Source organism: Lissotriton helveticus, chromosome 5_1 (genome assembly GCF_964261635.1).
Source record: "Lissotriton helveticus chromosome 5_1, aLisHel1.1, whole genome shotgun sequence".
NCBI classification, from domain to species: Eukaryota; Metazoa; Chordata; class Amphibia; order Caudata; family Salamandridae; genus Lissotriton; species Lissotriton helveticus.
Genome location: NC_136065.1, coordinates 721,150,244 through 721,165,592, shown reverse-complemented (window position 1 = coordinate 721,165,592; position 15,349 = coordinate 721,150,244). Strand labels below are relative to the sequence as shown.

The 15,349-nt window shown below is 44.0% G+C and overlaps 1 protein-coding gene across 5 annotated transcripts in view; it reads right to left on the bottom strand.

Annotated features, from left to right (window-relative positions):
* SORBS1 (sorbin and SH3 domain containing 1) overlaps positions 1–15,349 on the bottom strand; it is a 1,860,906-nt gene that overhangs the window by 902,546 nt on the left and 943,011 nt on the right. For all 5 annotated transcript variants that reach the window (XM_078643144.1, XM_078643174.1, XM_078643143.1 and 2 more), the window contains one exon: positions 10,483–10,558. The gene's annotated coding sequence lies outside the window, so the exon portion shown is untranslated. The remainder of the gene's footprint in view (positions 1–10,482; positions 10,559–15,349) is intronic.

The following is a 15,349-nucleotide window of genomic DNA, read 5'->3' as shown; positions in this document are numbered from 1 at the left end:
TGAGTTGTAACGTCATACATCCAGAGATTTCTTGCCAGTGCCATGTGGAGAAAATCAGCATTTGGCGCCCAACATCTGTGACACCTAGTGTCTGGTCTTAGTCCGCATTTATGTAGTTTTACTGGAGTGTAGTATATTTGATTTAGGAACTTAAAATGAATGATGCATAAGTTACCATTCGATGTTAGCCGGTTTATTTGTGCGCAACTAAAATACCAGTCTTTCTTATCTATAGTAGTTCCCACTGTTGTCTCCCATCGCTGAAGCGACCTATCCTGGGTCTCACCCACTTCCCCTTGTGAAGCGTTATACGAGTGTGTCACTAATCATTGTCGTGTGGGTGTGGTTAGCAGGATTTGCAGTGCATGGAGCTGTGGGGGTTCGTTCGGGGATGATGGGTATAATTCCCTGATTGCCATTCGCAGCCTCAGATACGCAACTATCTTCAGCGGTGTTAAGTGTGCACTGAGGGATGGGTCATCTTAGGAGATGAATCAATTGTGTGGGAAAATGTCTCTCTAATACTTAAACCCATAGCTCCCAATAAAGTTAGCATGTTTTTTTACTGTGTGACTGTTATTTTCACATGGTGGGCTATAGGCAGCGCCGGGGCGTATATTGGAAGTTTCTGTGCTTGCTGTGCTAACGCATGCCACGCTCTTGATGTGCAAATCACCGAGTGCATCATGTCTCTCGGGATGTGCCTCTTCGGGTCGGATATGTATGTAAGTAGTGGCAGGGGTAGCGCACTTTCGTGCTCCACAGCTATGTGCGATATATGCGCATGTGGTTGTGTCCAGTAATGGGCGTGTTAAGCCTGAGGACAATAAAAGTATAGTTGGAGGTCTGGTGCCCGAAAGCCCCCTTGATGATATGGTTTTGTTAGAACCTTCCAGCTGTCTCTCGTCTGCTTCCCTGCCCAGGTTAGGCGCTGCATGGCTGTGCATAGTTTGGAAAACAGCGCTTGTGTGAGCCAGAACGGAATGTTCATAAGTAAGTATAAAAATCGTGGCAATACCACCATTTGTGTATGGCTATTCATCAGCCAAGGACAGCAGTAATGTTATGTTATGTTAAAAAAGATTTCTAAAGCACACAGCTACTCAGAAGAGTGTCCTGGCGCTTAAAAGACAGAATGAACCAAAGAGCAAGGGGGAAACGGAGGAGGAAAACAGGAGAATAGGAACCAGGGAGGACCGAGAAGGTTATAGTGTGTGATGAAACAGTCAGGTTTTCAATTGTTTCCTGAAAACGAGCAGATTAGTGACTTTCCTAAGTGGATGAGGCAGCTTGTTCCAAAGTCCGGCCACTTGCACTTGAAAGGAGCGGCCGCCTTTGCGAGCTCTGAGATATTTAGGGGTGGCCATGAGATGTTGATGGGCAGATCCTAATGATCTACCAGGTATATGAAAGGAAACTCTTCGAGAGATGTATTTAGGTCCTAACCCATGCAGGGCCTTAAAGGCCAGGACCAGGGCTTTGAAGCGGATTCTACTGTGCACCGGTAACCAGTGTAAATCCCTGAGATGGCGAGAAATCCGATCTCTAGGCCCTAAGCTCAGAACAGCCCTGGCTGCCATGTTCTGTACTACCTGCAGTTTGTTAAGTAAGAACTCCAGAAGGCCCAAGTAGAGGACGTTGGCATAGTCCAGCCTTGAGATGATAAGGGCCTGAATAACCATTTTTCTATGCTCAGTCTGTAATAGAAATAAAAACGTCCTGAGCATCTTCAGGAGACCAAAACAGGTTCCGACTGCCGATTGCACCTGTGGTACCATAGAGAGGGCATCATCCATTTTTATTCCCAAGTTCTTTACGGTCCTGACCGTGGCCTGGGGAGGAGACATGTCTTGAGGCCACCATTGTTTTCATACATCCAGTGGGGGGAGCCGAAGAAGATAATCTCAGATTTATCTGAATTACATTTCAGATGGTTATGTTTGAACCAAGCAAAGGTTTCTTTAGGCTATTGTTAATCTTCGCCCCGTTGAACTCCTCACCCTTTCTGCAGGTGAACAACAGTTGCGTGTCGTCAGCGTACGATATTATTGTAACCTCATTCTCTTCCGTCAATGTGGCTATGGAGGCCATATATAGATTAAAAAGTACTGGGCTCAGAATAGAACCCTGTGGCACACCCACACTCAGAGTTGGCACACTTGCCGAGAAGGGGGGTGACCAGACCTCCTGGTTTCTACCCTCTAAGAAGGAAGCAAATCATTTCAATCTGATCCACCGATCTATCTGCTTGTTCAGTTTAGTTAGTGCTCTACCATAGTTCTCCCGAATCACTGTTTCTGGATTCCTGTGTATCCATACCCCTAGGTATTTGACCGGTTCAGTCTGCCATTGTAGCGGGAACTCTAGATTAGGCTGTGATGTAGTTAGAGTAAGTGGTATTACCACCGATTTGTCCAATTTTTATACTAAGTCCTGAATACAGCTCAAACTGAATGTATTCTCTAATGAGTGGGTTTAAGTTAGTGTCTGGGTGCCAAACATACCGAACCATTTCATCTGCGTATAATGATATGCTTATTGGACGTAGTTGGAATTGAAGAGCGGATTCTGTTTTTGTCGAATCTTACACGCTAATGGTTCTAATGCTATTGTAAAGAGGAGCGGGGAGAGCGGGCATCCCTGTCTAGTTCCGCTGCTTATTTTAATTGGGTCAGATGTATTCCCATTTATTCTAATGTGCGCGCTGGGTTCGGCATATATAAGCACAATCCAAAGCAGGAAGGGCTCCCGAAATCCCATCCTACGCAGTACTGTGAACATAAATACCCATTCGACTGAATCGAAAGCCTTCGCCGGGTCCAATAAGGCAGCAGCTGCTGTCAATTCTGGGTGTAATTGGGGCAACATTGCAAAAATAGTTCTGAGGTTTTGCATAGTGGATCTAGTCGGTATAAAAACCTACCTGACCTGGGAATTGTATTTAACTAAAAAAATTCCTGGGGTTCATGCATAGCTAATTGATGGCTACGCTACAACCATTCTGTCAGTGCTTTATTCGACTTTGCCCACTGTGTAGGCAACAAGCCAATCAAGCTAGCCCTTGAAGTCTACTCAAGATAATGCTTACCAGTGTTAGCATATGGCGCTGGGATCTGGAGCTAGTGGGAGGTCTCCAAGGTCAGGTGGAGGAGAACAGATTTGGTCAGTGCTTATTAGTCTCCCCTGTTCAACCCCCTATTTTTTCCTGCATGAGGAATTAAGGCCGACATATATATCCAGTCTCCTCAAGGTTGCAACCTTAACTCTTTGGATTTCAGTCTGGGCCAATAGTCACATGGGCCTAAATTGTGAAATCATCCAATATTATTTGAGGTGCAAGAAGGGTATTTATATTCCCAGGACAGGTTATGTGAAAACTCTTGCAGGTGACATCAACTGGGATGACCTATTCTCCTCCCCTTATACCCTGTCCATTGAGGACATCCTCAAAGCTAATACACTATTTCTTAAACATATGACGTCAGCAAGAGAACAAGAAGAATTTAGAAAATCTCCCTTGTGGGCTTATGTCCTGGTCCAAACAACTCCTCTCATTGAACCATATCTATAATGGGTTTCCAGATCGTGGGAAAGGTCCCTGTTGGCTAAATTTCAACTAGGATCAATCAGGTCAATGCTTCCTTTCTCTTTAATCCTCCATCTCTATGTGTCCATGTGATGAGAGCTCACTTCAACCCATGGAACACTTTTATATTTTCTGTAGATATTATGAGCTCCTAACAGAACCGTTTTTACACCTATTTGTAAATTGTAAGGTTTTACTCAGTATAGGTCAGCTGGGTGTTTTCACCGCCAACTTATGAACCCTAAAATGTGTTTTTACGTGGGCTGTTTTTTAAAGTCTGCTGTTCGCAAAAGTAAAATATTGTCAGTTGGCCATGGAGTATGTTTGTCTATATACTTTGCTCTTTGATGCACATTTTGCATGCTGAGACCCAAAGATGCATTCTTATTTATTTATTTTCGGTTGTACATCTGTTGCTGATTTGCACTTTTTGTTTTTTTAATATCTATATGTTGTTAGACGAATTGTGATGTTATTGCTGTTTACCCCTTGGCTTTTTATTGGAGCCTCTTAACCATGTTTGTTTTGTACCTTTTATGTTTATTTGTTTTTAATGATCGAATAAAGAATTATAGAAGAATTACTAACAAACATTTAAAATAAAGCATTTTTTTCCATCAACAGAAAAGGAGCCACCTGCCCCACATTACAAGACCCCCAATGGAAAAACTGAAACCTATAAATAAAGACTGCAATTACCAGCAAGAACACATATGTAAATATAAAATAGGTAACAAGTACCATAATTGTGTATGTTTATAATAAATGCATTATACAATTTTAAACAATTAATCCTTTGTATTATTACACTATTTTCAGGCATAATGACAGAAGGAGGAAAATAAATCACATCGCAAAAAGGGAAACAATTATTCTGTCACATGGGCTACACCTACAGCCAAGAAGGTACAACCATGGAAACTATCAACTTGAAATGTGCTAAATGTTACTCTAATGCCTGCTATGGGAGGACCACTACGTAAGATTACATTATTATTAATGTAAGGAAACACAGCCACCCCCAAATGTCACTGACAATGAAGAAAGACATGTCCTACAAGATTTACGAGATTTAAGAGAGGCAAGCACGAGCTCTCAAGAGTCTACAAGCAATTCACATATTCCTAAAGTCCCAAACGCATAACACGACAGCTACCAGCTATAGATGAATTAAAACGATTAATAGCAAAAATTTAAAAAGCCGCCAGAGATACCCCACCTGTCCCTAGAACATACCAAGATAACCAAATTCCTTAACAATTAACTACTACACATAAAGATGAACCCATCATCTTACATGATAGCCTTAACAATGATAAATGTATCATAATATATTCTACCACCGATAACTTATTAATACTAAGCCAATGTCAAACATGGATGATGGATGGGACAGTCAAAATGAGCCCTAAAAGATTCACTCAAAAACACACCATACATCGTGAATATCAAAACAGTAATATGCCTTTCATAGTACATGCCCTCTTACCTACTAAACAGAATAGCACTTACTACGACCTAGTAATCCTCATTAACATGAAAACAATCAACTACTCCCCAAATAAAATAACAGATTTAGAACAAGCTATGATTCAAACTATCCTTAACCTTACCCACACACAACTATACAAGGCTGTTTCTACCATTTTAACCAAAGCTTTTGGAGACACCTCCAACAATCAACACTAAGAGTAGAATATGCAACAAACAGCCAATTTGCCTTTGAAATAAAAAAAAACGATTGCACTATCCTATGACCCTGTCAAAATGGTAGTAAACCACTAAAACGTACTTAAAGAAAGTCCTTTTTATCAACAAAATAAACACATACTAGGTGCCCTGTGGTCGAGGGACCCTGACCCAGATCTCCCACCCTTCTTTTTAGGTAAGACAGGCACAGGGTTTGCTCTCTTTCTTCTCTCTTTTATTATTAGGAAGGGAATGTTTAAGGCACATACGATATTCTAAAGAATAAAGAAGTCTCTGGTGTGGGTCTGGTGGATAGACTGAGTCTTTTCCCCTTTTGCTCTTCTTCTGTCTGGCTCCTGGTCTTCTTCCCACGGAGGTTCAGGAGAGCGGCAACCTGACCCCATGACCCGTCTGGGCCGTGGTGAGGGAAGACCCAGCCTCCGCGTCTCCTTGGAAAGCCCCGGTCTCGTGCGCAGTGCTCCTTGAGCGGCTTCAGTCGTCACCGTCTCCTCCCTCGATGGCGTCCTGCGTCTCCTTCCGATCCCTGGTCCAAACGCTGTCCTCCTCTGCCTGAATGCCGCAGGTTACACTCCACTCCTCCTGATGGTCTCGTCCCGTCTCTCTCTCTGCTCCTTGGCTTGGTTTGGTATCGTCAGAGAGACTCCTTGCTCGCCACAATTGCCCTTCATAGGGCACGTCCTCCCGACTTACCGCGTCGTTTAGACCGCCCCCCCCTGTTCGTCTGGACTGATCAAGAACGGCGGCCATGTTGGGTTGGTCGCCACAGCCCGATGTTACGCTCGCGACATCATCACATGCCCTAAGGAATTATTTTGAAGACAATTGGGTTAGCGGACTGCACCGCTTTGGAAACAGACATCACCCCATATTCCAAATACCATGGTGGAATGTCTACTACAGCACCATGACTCAAGAAGCCAAAACCAAAAATGCATTAGAAGGATGGCACATTGCCTTCCAAACCACACTAGGCAGAACCTAATCTACAATGTACAAATTGATAGAAGCAATACAAAAAAATAAAGCTACCAACAACTACGAATGCAACAACCCGTAGCCTAAAATTAAACCTAAAGTTAACAAACCAATAGAATGTACGAAAAGCTTCAAAGTAAAATAAAACTCTTTATTAACAACAAAGGAGTACACTATGTAAAATAAATGCCACAAAAAGTTACTTCCTACACAGCACATAATAAACAAAACAAAAAATCCAAACCAGCATTAACTAAATATTAACCAAAATATTTTTAAACATCATTCAAAACATATACAACAAAGGCTGCCAATAAGACCAATAGATAAAAGTAATGTGTATGTTAATTAGTTAATACACTACAAAATCACTACCCATAAAAATATAATTTAAATTATATAAAAATTGTTTCAAGGAGTAGGTGAAATAACTGTGTAAATGTGCAAAAAATAGATGTACCACAACTGAAAAATTAAAGGAAAATGTAGAAATGTATAGCACTGTTCAAATATTATTTACATGCTTTATTTATTATTACAAGTTACTAAACTATTGTTTAAATATAAGCATACATTTTTGTATGTATAAAAATATAAATGTAATAAAAAATGCATTCATAAACATTCAATAAATATTATCAAAAATAAAAATTACAAACTGTATAATGTACTTTTTTTTATTTAATATTAATATTATATATGTAGAAATTACAATATCTAACCGATTTTGGGTAAAGTCTTGGACACTCAAGGTGTTACATTTGCTATTCCTACTTCAATGCAAATCATTTTGGGGAAGGGGTGGATACTAAAGGGGTACTAATTACTATTCCCACTCCAGTGTAAACCACTTTGAGAAAATTGTTAGACACCAAAGGGGTCACATATACTATTCTCACTTCGTTTTAACCATTTTAGGGTGGATGTTGAACACTAAAAGGGTTACATTTAATATTTCCATTGCAATCTAATCCATTTTGTGAAAGACTTAGGGCAATAAAAGGATTACATGTCGAATTCCCACTTCAAGCAAAACATTTGGAGGAGGGCATTGGACATTCAAGGGATTATGTGTACTATTCCCACTCCAATCTAAACCATTTCAGAGAAAGCATAAAACAATAAAGGGATTACATTTACTATTTCCACTCCAATCGAAACTATTTCGGGGAGGTGTTGGTCACTAATTGGGTTACATTTACAATTGCTAAACCATTTTAGGATTTTTTGTACATTAAAGGGGTTATATTTACTATTCCCACTCCAATATAAACCACTTTGAAGAAGGTGTTGGACACTAAGGCCCTTATTATGATGCCAGAATTGTATTTTTATGTTGTTAATTTTATGATATTTCTGCGAATAATGTGTATGTACTTTTCAGTCCCTCGTGGCTGAAATAAAGTATTTTTGAGTTGACTTGATTGGATACAGGGCCTATATGCTTCAATCCAAAATGAATTCATGAGAACCCTCTTTAGTGCCAGAAGCCTCCAAAATTCCAATAAACTTATACGCCCTGCTTATATCAGTGAGTATATCAGTTCTGTGGCTAGAGTTTACATTAAGATCTTGATTTCAATGTGGCTGCAATCCCAGGTGAAAACTGTGCCCCAGCTAATCACTATTTAGGGGCCTAATACGACTCTGGTGGTACGAGGACAGCCAGATTCGTGGTGGCATGGCGGTGGTGGTCTTGCGGCCACCCCATCACAACCCTAGTGGTCGACCCACCTTGAAACTGCCGACTCCGCCAGGGAACTGCTGTTGCCTGGTGGTGGTGCGGCGGTTAAGAGACACCTATATGCTTGACGGGACCGCCGCGGTCTCACCAAGCATATTACGACTTTCATCACCGCCACTGTTTTCAAGGAGGTCTTTCCTCCATGAAAACATTGGCAGTGAAGAAAGTGGCCCCCTTGTGCCTCATGCCTTGGGGATGCACACAGGGGGCACAATTGTGTGCATGCACAGAAGTTCCAGCACGGCATGGGCTTTTCAGTCCATGCCATGCTGGAAATTAATTTGATGTTTCCATTGCGGTGCCTATTTTATAGGTACTGCTGTGGAAACGCCAAGGGAAAAGCCTGCCAATTACTTAAAAAGTCATAATAGGGTGGACGTTCTCTGTATGGGTTTGGCGGTGCGGCGGCGGGACAGTCCTGCCGCCGCACCGTCAAACTCGCAATAGGGCCCTTAGTAGAATGCAATAATTATTGAATGCTCAATTTGCACTTGAATCTGAGAGGTCACAGGAATGGAAAATTACACACAATTTGCTAATGTCTTCACCCAGTCAAGGGCACACAAATCAGAAATACAAACAATACACACTAGTTGTCTGCAACAAGTGTTACAAATTTGTGGTACCAAACGTCAACATTGGTTGCCATTTATGAGGACTTGTAACTGCACTTTGGGAGCAAACAGGTGTTTGTTCCTGAAACAGGGTTAACTGAGCATATGTATATGGGCCTGAGCGTTATAGCTTGCAAATGAAAAGTGACTCCTTGAATCTAAAATTGGCATCAGACAGGATAAATTTGAACTAGTCAAACACAATAAAACTTCACAAGACATGGAAGGGCCAAACAACTTAGATTCTATAGATTGACTGACTGAGGGGGGAGTAGTGAATATAATACCAGCGAGAACCCCAGCCAACAAGATAGTATGTACTCGACACGTCAATTTAGCCACCAAGTCGTTCATGATGCCAATTCTAAGTGGACACACTTTTATGAAAAAAGGGTAACCAATGCTCATGTTAAAAAGGAGAGGGACTGTTTAATTAGGCTCCGGAACCCACCGACCTCTACAACAGACGTGGTCCCCAAGCCTATTAAGATGGTCTCCTGGAATATAGCCGGGCTCAAACAAAAGCTTATCGAGCTGGACTGGCAGAAATAAGTTGAAGATTTCGACCTATGTCTCTTTCAGGAGACCTGGGCAAGGGAACCACAACATAAAGCTGGGTTCTGAACATTTAGTATAGGAGCGCTGCAACCAAAAAAAGGGAGACCGTCGGGTGGGTTGATAATTTAGGTAAAAAACAACATAAACGCTACCATAGAAAGCATACCCACTGGCTCACTAGATATCTTGGGACTGAAACTTACGTTTTCAAATTCAAAACAGATACATCTTTTTAATATATATGTTAGGCCAAGGGAGCACTCGAAAGAATCGCCACTAATACAACACTGTGATGATATCCTTGAATCTATCGTGCCAAATGGTGTCATCCTAATGGGAGGCAACTTTAATTGTTGCTACAAACCTTTAGTGGGACTAGACACCGTCTCTGAGGAGGAAGATCTAGCCAGGGGGATCCCCCCCATGACAACAAAAACTGTTGGGTGTTCGATCTCTGCTTTGCAGTTGTTTCATTTTACTATTGAGAGAGGCCTTAAGGCATGTAATGGCCGATTCCCCTCAGATTTTGTATGCTCAAACACATTCTCAAGAGGAAATTCTTCATCACGAATAGATAAGGCGATGATAAGTACAGCACATTGGGCATATGTACAGGATTTTAAAGTAAGTAAAAGAAGAGAGGGTGATCAGTTCCCTCTTTGCTTAAATCTAGTCGGGAAATGATTTCCCACCCACCCAACCCTTGATACAGAGACCAGGGAGGAGACCAGGCAGCCCTCAGTAAGCAATACCCAGCGGTCAGTTAGGTGGCCTGCTATATTGGACCGAGTCGAACCCCTCACCAACATATGCAATGTATTTAGTGACCATGTAACTTCTTATTTTGAGCTAGGCCCTGAACATGTGCAAATAACACAAATTCACCAGAAATTGGTAAAGAAAATCAAACTCTATCTAACTAAACCCCACAGGGGAACAGGTAACCCGAGGGCGTTAACACAGCTGTCCAATCCCTGGTTTAACCAGGGTTGTGCACTGGCCAAACAACAGCTCATCAGGGCTCTCAAAGACAAAAGCATATCTGAGATCAGACGTGAAAGAACAGAATACAGGAAAACTCAGAAGGTAGCCCTAAGAAACTGGGAAGATGGTATCTGGGAAGAACTTATAATAGATTTTTAATGTATTAATAGTGGAATATATGTATTATGTATTTTTAAAACCTTTTTTTATAATTTAAAGAAATTCATTGATGATTCTTTGAATCGAATAACGATATTGGATGAAAAGTGATATCAAAAGTGCAAACATAATATATATAATATACTACTCACTATATGCTGCTGGTCACAGTATTCACATTTATGCTTGACGGTTCCAATGCTCGAGTAATTATTACATAGTCAAAACCTGAAAGAAGATTATTAAAAATGCATTAACACTAATATGACAAATACATTTTAATTTCAATTGCGAAGCACAAATCAAAACTCATTTTCAGATGCTAAAGAAGGCATTTAATTGTTCTGTTTTTTAATTTAACAATTTTTGTAGCACGTGCTGCACTGTCAGGTATTGCATGGCTAAATTCTAAGGTTTTACTCCATATCAGCCTAACAAGGTATACACAAACAGGAACAGGATGCCTCTTATATACATTTCTGCAAGTCAACATTTTCACAACACTTCGGTTTCCACAAACGTGCTAAAGTGATAAAAAAGTGATAAGCCTTCAAGTATTGGTATGATATTAATTGACTGCTTTTGGGGGCGGGGCTTGGGAAGGTGTGCGCATATACGTATTTCCATTCACACACAAGTGCAGATAAACACAGCTATGGAACTATCAATGAGAAGATGTTTGTGCAAGTTTTAAAGTATGAACAATAATTTAGCAACATGCATACAGGTTACAATTCTTAAACTCTCCCCTCTCCCCCCGCGCTACACTTTAAGACTTGTTTCCTAAAACCGACACATTTTGATAGCCTTTCACTGCATTGTATCCACAGAGTGCAATCCCACTGTATAAGGGGCATCCACAACTAGAGACACTGTCAAGTAAGGTGTACACATCTCTATATGCACCATAACCTTTATCTTCTGATGCCAAGTGCCTAATTACGATGTCGGGCAGTCTTAAGTCTGCCTGACATCTTTTCTATCGTGGGACGGCCTGACCTCGTGTCAGTGGTCCCGACCGACCAATTAGGATGCGACTGAACAGTGTTCGGTCGCACTCCTATTCTTTACAATGGAAGCATGCATTCCAACCAGAATGCATGCTCTCACTGTAAAATGAAGATGTACAGTTCATCCCTGCTTCCAGTGGCAGGTACCGTGAGTGCAGGGATCAACAGGGGGTACAATAGGTGCCTCCTCGGCCACCAAACAGAGACCGTGCACCCAAGGAAGGCCTGCTGGGGGACCCTGAAGTTGACTTCCGACAGCCTTTCTGTGTTGGAAAGGCCGGCACACAAAGCTGTCGGAATCCGACATTGTAATCCCTCGGGCGGAAGGAGCCGCCCTTGGGATAACTGAAGTAATCCCGACTGTTGGTCGTGCTCTCCAAGCCTGTCGGATGATAGTCACAATGACCGGTCGGATTCCTTTACGACCGACACCATCCAAATGGGTCAGTCGGAAAGGAATCCGACCAACATATTATGATGCGGTAGGAATGGCTCCGACTGACGGTCGGAGTCGTATTCTACCGCATCGTAATCAGCCCCTTAGCATAGTCCCCTTTACCAGATACGAAAGATCATGATTCCTTGCCTGCTCTGTTGCCCGTCAGACCTTGTGTGCCATCATGCATTGATAGTCTTAGGTGTGAAGTTTAAATGTATGGTGGCACACTGAAGCAGTTTCACTGCTTCCGACTATATGCACCCTCTTCCTTTATTCTCACTCTAACTGTGGTGTCAACCATGTAATAGGGAACTGAATGTATTTACAATATCTCCACCTTGTTGTGATGCTCATGTTACCCATGCTAATAAATCTTTATAGGTTTGCTTGGCATGCATTTACCCTAGTGGATCCGTGCAATAGTGAATTCTGTACGACAATTTACCCGCTCTTCCTTTGAAAGTGAACACTGATGGGACACAGCTGTTAGTCTTGTCTCTGATCAGTCTTGTAAGGAGCAACTGTATCTCCCTTTAAAGGCTCTTTGCCTTCCTACTTCAAACTTGAAATCTAAGCCTATTTGTAGTTTATAGTAAATCTGAAACTACCTCTCTATGCTTGCGCAATATCATAGTTTACATTCAGCTCTTCCCATCGCTTTGTCCACCTAATCTCCCCAGAAGGAAGCTATGGACACCCTGGAAGAGGAGAGAGTGGACTACGAATCATTTCAGGAAAAATATATGGACATCATACAACGGTGTGTTAATCTATGAAATCAGCCCAATCATGCAATGTGCCCTGTGGTAAACAATAGAATGTTCAGGGACTGTTCCAAATTTCTATTTCCCATATTCAGGAGGGGCATAATATATCGATGGAACAAGTCGGGCTAATGGGATGAAGCCTCTGAACTTGCACAGCTGCAGTCTTAAAACTGTGCACCATGCCTTTCAAGTACTCTAACAACGTTAAAAGGTAGGCCACATATCCGCCTGTCTGGGAGTCATATAATGCACCACTTATACCCCACAATACCCCACTCTTTTCATGCCTCTATGCACACATTTCAATTTACGATGGCCACATGCAGCTTTATTATATTGTGTCCCTGGTGAGGCTCCTGGACATCGAGTCCAGGATATCGTGGGGCAATAAAATCATGGACACAATATTGAGGGACCAAGTGAATAAAGGTAAGTATGTATAGATTGAATATACCTAACTCTACCTATGTGTACCTTGATGATATACATATATCTTGTAGGTACACAGGAATACCCTCAGAATGTCAACCAGCACCGAAGACACCCTGAGCACTATCGAACACCTGCACTTCCAGATCCACATCTACCCCAACACCACCCTCAGAAGAACCCTCGTCTACAGACCCTCCCGGACCCCGACCACAGTTCAGCGACTCTATAACTGACGTTGTCAGGACGCACGCCCTTGCTTCCACAGACTACACTCTCCTAGGAGACCTGAACTTCCACCTCGAGAACGCCAATGGCAGCAACTCCACCACCCTGCTCGCCAACCTCTGACTTAAACAGGTCAACACGACACCCACTTACTCCGCCGGACACACGCTCAACCCCACCTTCTCCACCAGCAACCACATCACCTTCAGCCACACTACTGAACTCCACTGGACCGACCACCGCTGCATCCACTTCTCCTTCAAGAAACACACCACGCACAACCACCTGCAACTAATCCCCCACCGCAGCTAAAACAAGGTCACTGAAGACCAACTAATCACCACCCTCGCCCGAGACCCACCCACCCACCGACACAGCCGCCCGCAACTTCAGTCAATGGATTGACGACTGCGCCAACACTCTTGCCCCGATCAGGAAACCCTCAAACAGATGCACCGACAGGAGAGCCATCTGGTTCACCACTGACCTCCAGGCATCCAAGCAGACTTGCCGAAGACTGGAGCCACGAACAGACACCGGACGAGCATGCAGCCCTCAAGAACGCCAGCCGCAAGCACCACCAACTCATTTGAACCGCCAAAAGGACCTCCTTCGAAAAACGTATCAACAACAACGCGCACAACAACAAAGAGTTCTTCAACATCGTGAAAGAACTCACCAACCCCAGCTCCAGCTCCAACGACATCCCGCCGTCGCAAGACCTGTGCGACTCCCTAGCCACCTTCTTCCACCGCAAGATTGCACACATCCACGACAGCTACAACACTCAGACCCCACGATAGCCGCCGACACTGCAGACTCACCGCCCCCCAACCACACCGGCCTCCTGCTCTCCTGGAACCACGTCAACGATGACGACACCATCAAAATCATGAACACCATCCACTCCGGCTCACCATCCGACCCCTGCCCTCACCACATCTTCAACAAAGCGAACTTCATCATCGCACCCCAACTCCGGAAAGTCATCAACAGCTCCTTCGAGACCACCACTTTCCCGGAGAGCTAGAAACACACCGAGATCAACGCCCTACTCAAGAAACCCAAGGCGGACTGAAAGGACCTCAAGAACATCCGGCCCAATTCCCTGCTCCGGTTCCCGGCGAAAGTCATCGAGAAGACAGGCAACTGACCCACTTCCTCGTGGAGAACAGCATCCTGGACTTGCCCCAATCCTGATTCCGCAGCAACCACAGCACCGAAACCGCCCTCCTCGCCACCACAGATGACATCAGGGCCCTGCTAGACAATGGTGAAACCGCAGCCTTCACCCTCCTGGACCTCTCGGCCACTTTCGACACCGTCTGCCACCACACCCTACGCATACGCCTCCACGACGCAGGGATCCGTGACAAAACCCTGTACTGGATCACCTCCTTCCTCACCGGCAGGGCCCAGAGAGTCTGCCTCCCCCATCCCGATCCGAAGCCACCAAGATCGCCTGCGGCATACCCCAAGGATCATCCCTCAGCCCGACCCTTTTTAACATCTACATGGCACAGCTCGCCATCATCGTCCAATCGCACAACCTCAACATCATCTCATACACAGACGACACCCAGCTGATCCTCTCTCTCACCAAGGATCCTGCCACAGCCAAAACCAACCTCCACGAAGGAATGAAGGCGGTCGCCGAATGGATGAAGAACAGTCGCCTGAAACTGAACTCAGACAAGACGGAGGTCCTCATCCTTGGCTCCACCCCCTCCGCCTGGGACGACTCCTGGTGGCCGGCCGCGCTGAGAGCTGCCCCAACTCCCACCGACCACATACGCAACCTGGGGATCATCCTGGACTCACTCTCAATGACCCAGCAAGTCAACGCCGTCTCCTCCTCCTGCTTCAACACCCTCAGAATGCTTCATAAGATCTAAAGATGGATCCCCACCGGAACCAGAAGGGCGGTCACCCAGGCCCTTGTCTGCAGCAGGCTGGACTACAGCAACGCCCTCTACGCAGGAACCATGTGCAAACTCCAGAAAAAACTTCAACGAATACGGAACGCCTCTGCACACCTTATCCTCAACATCCCCCGCCACAACCACATCACTGCCCACCTGAGAGACCTGCACTGGCTCCCCGTCAACAAGAGGATCTCCTTCAAGCTCCTCACCCACGCTCACAA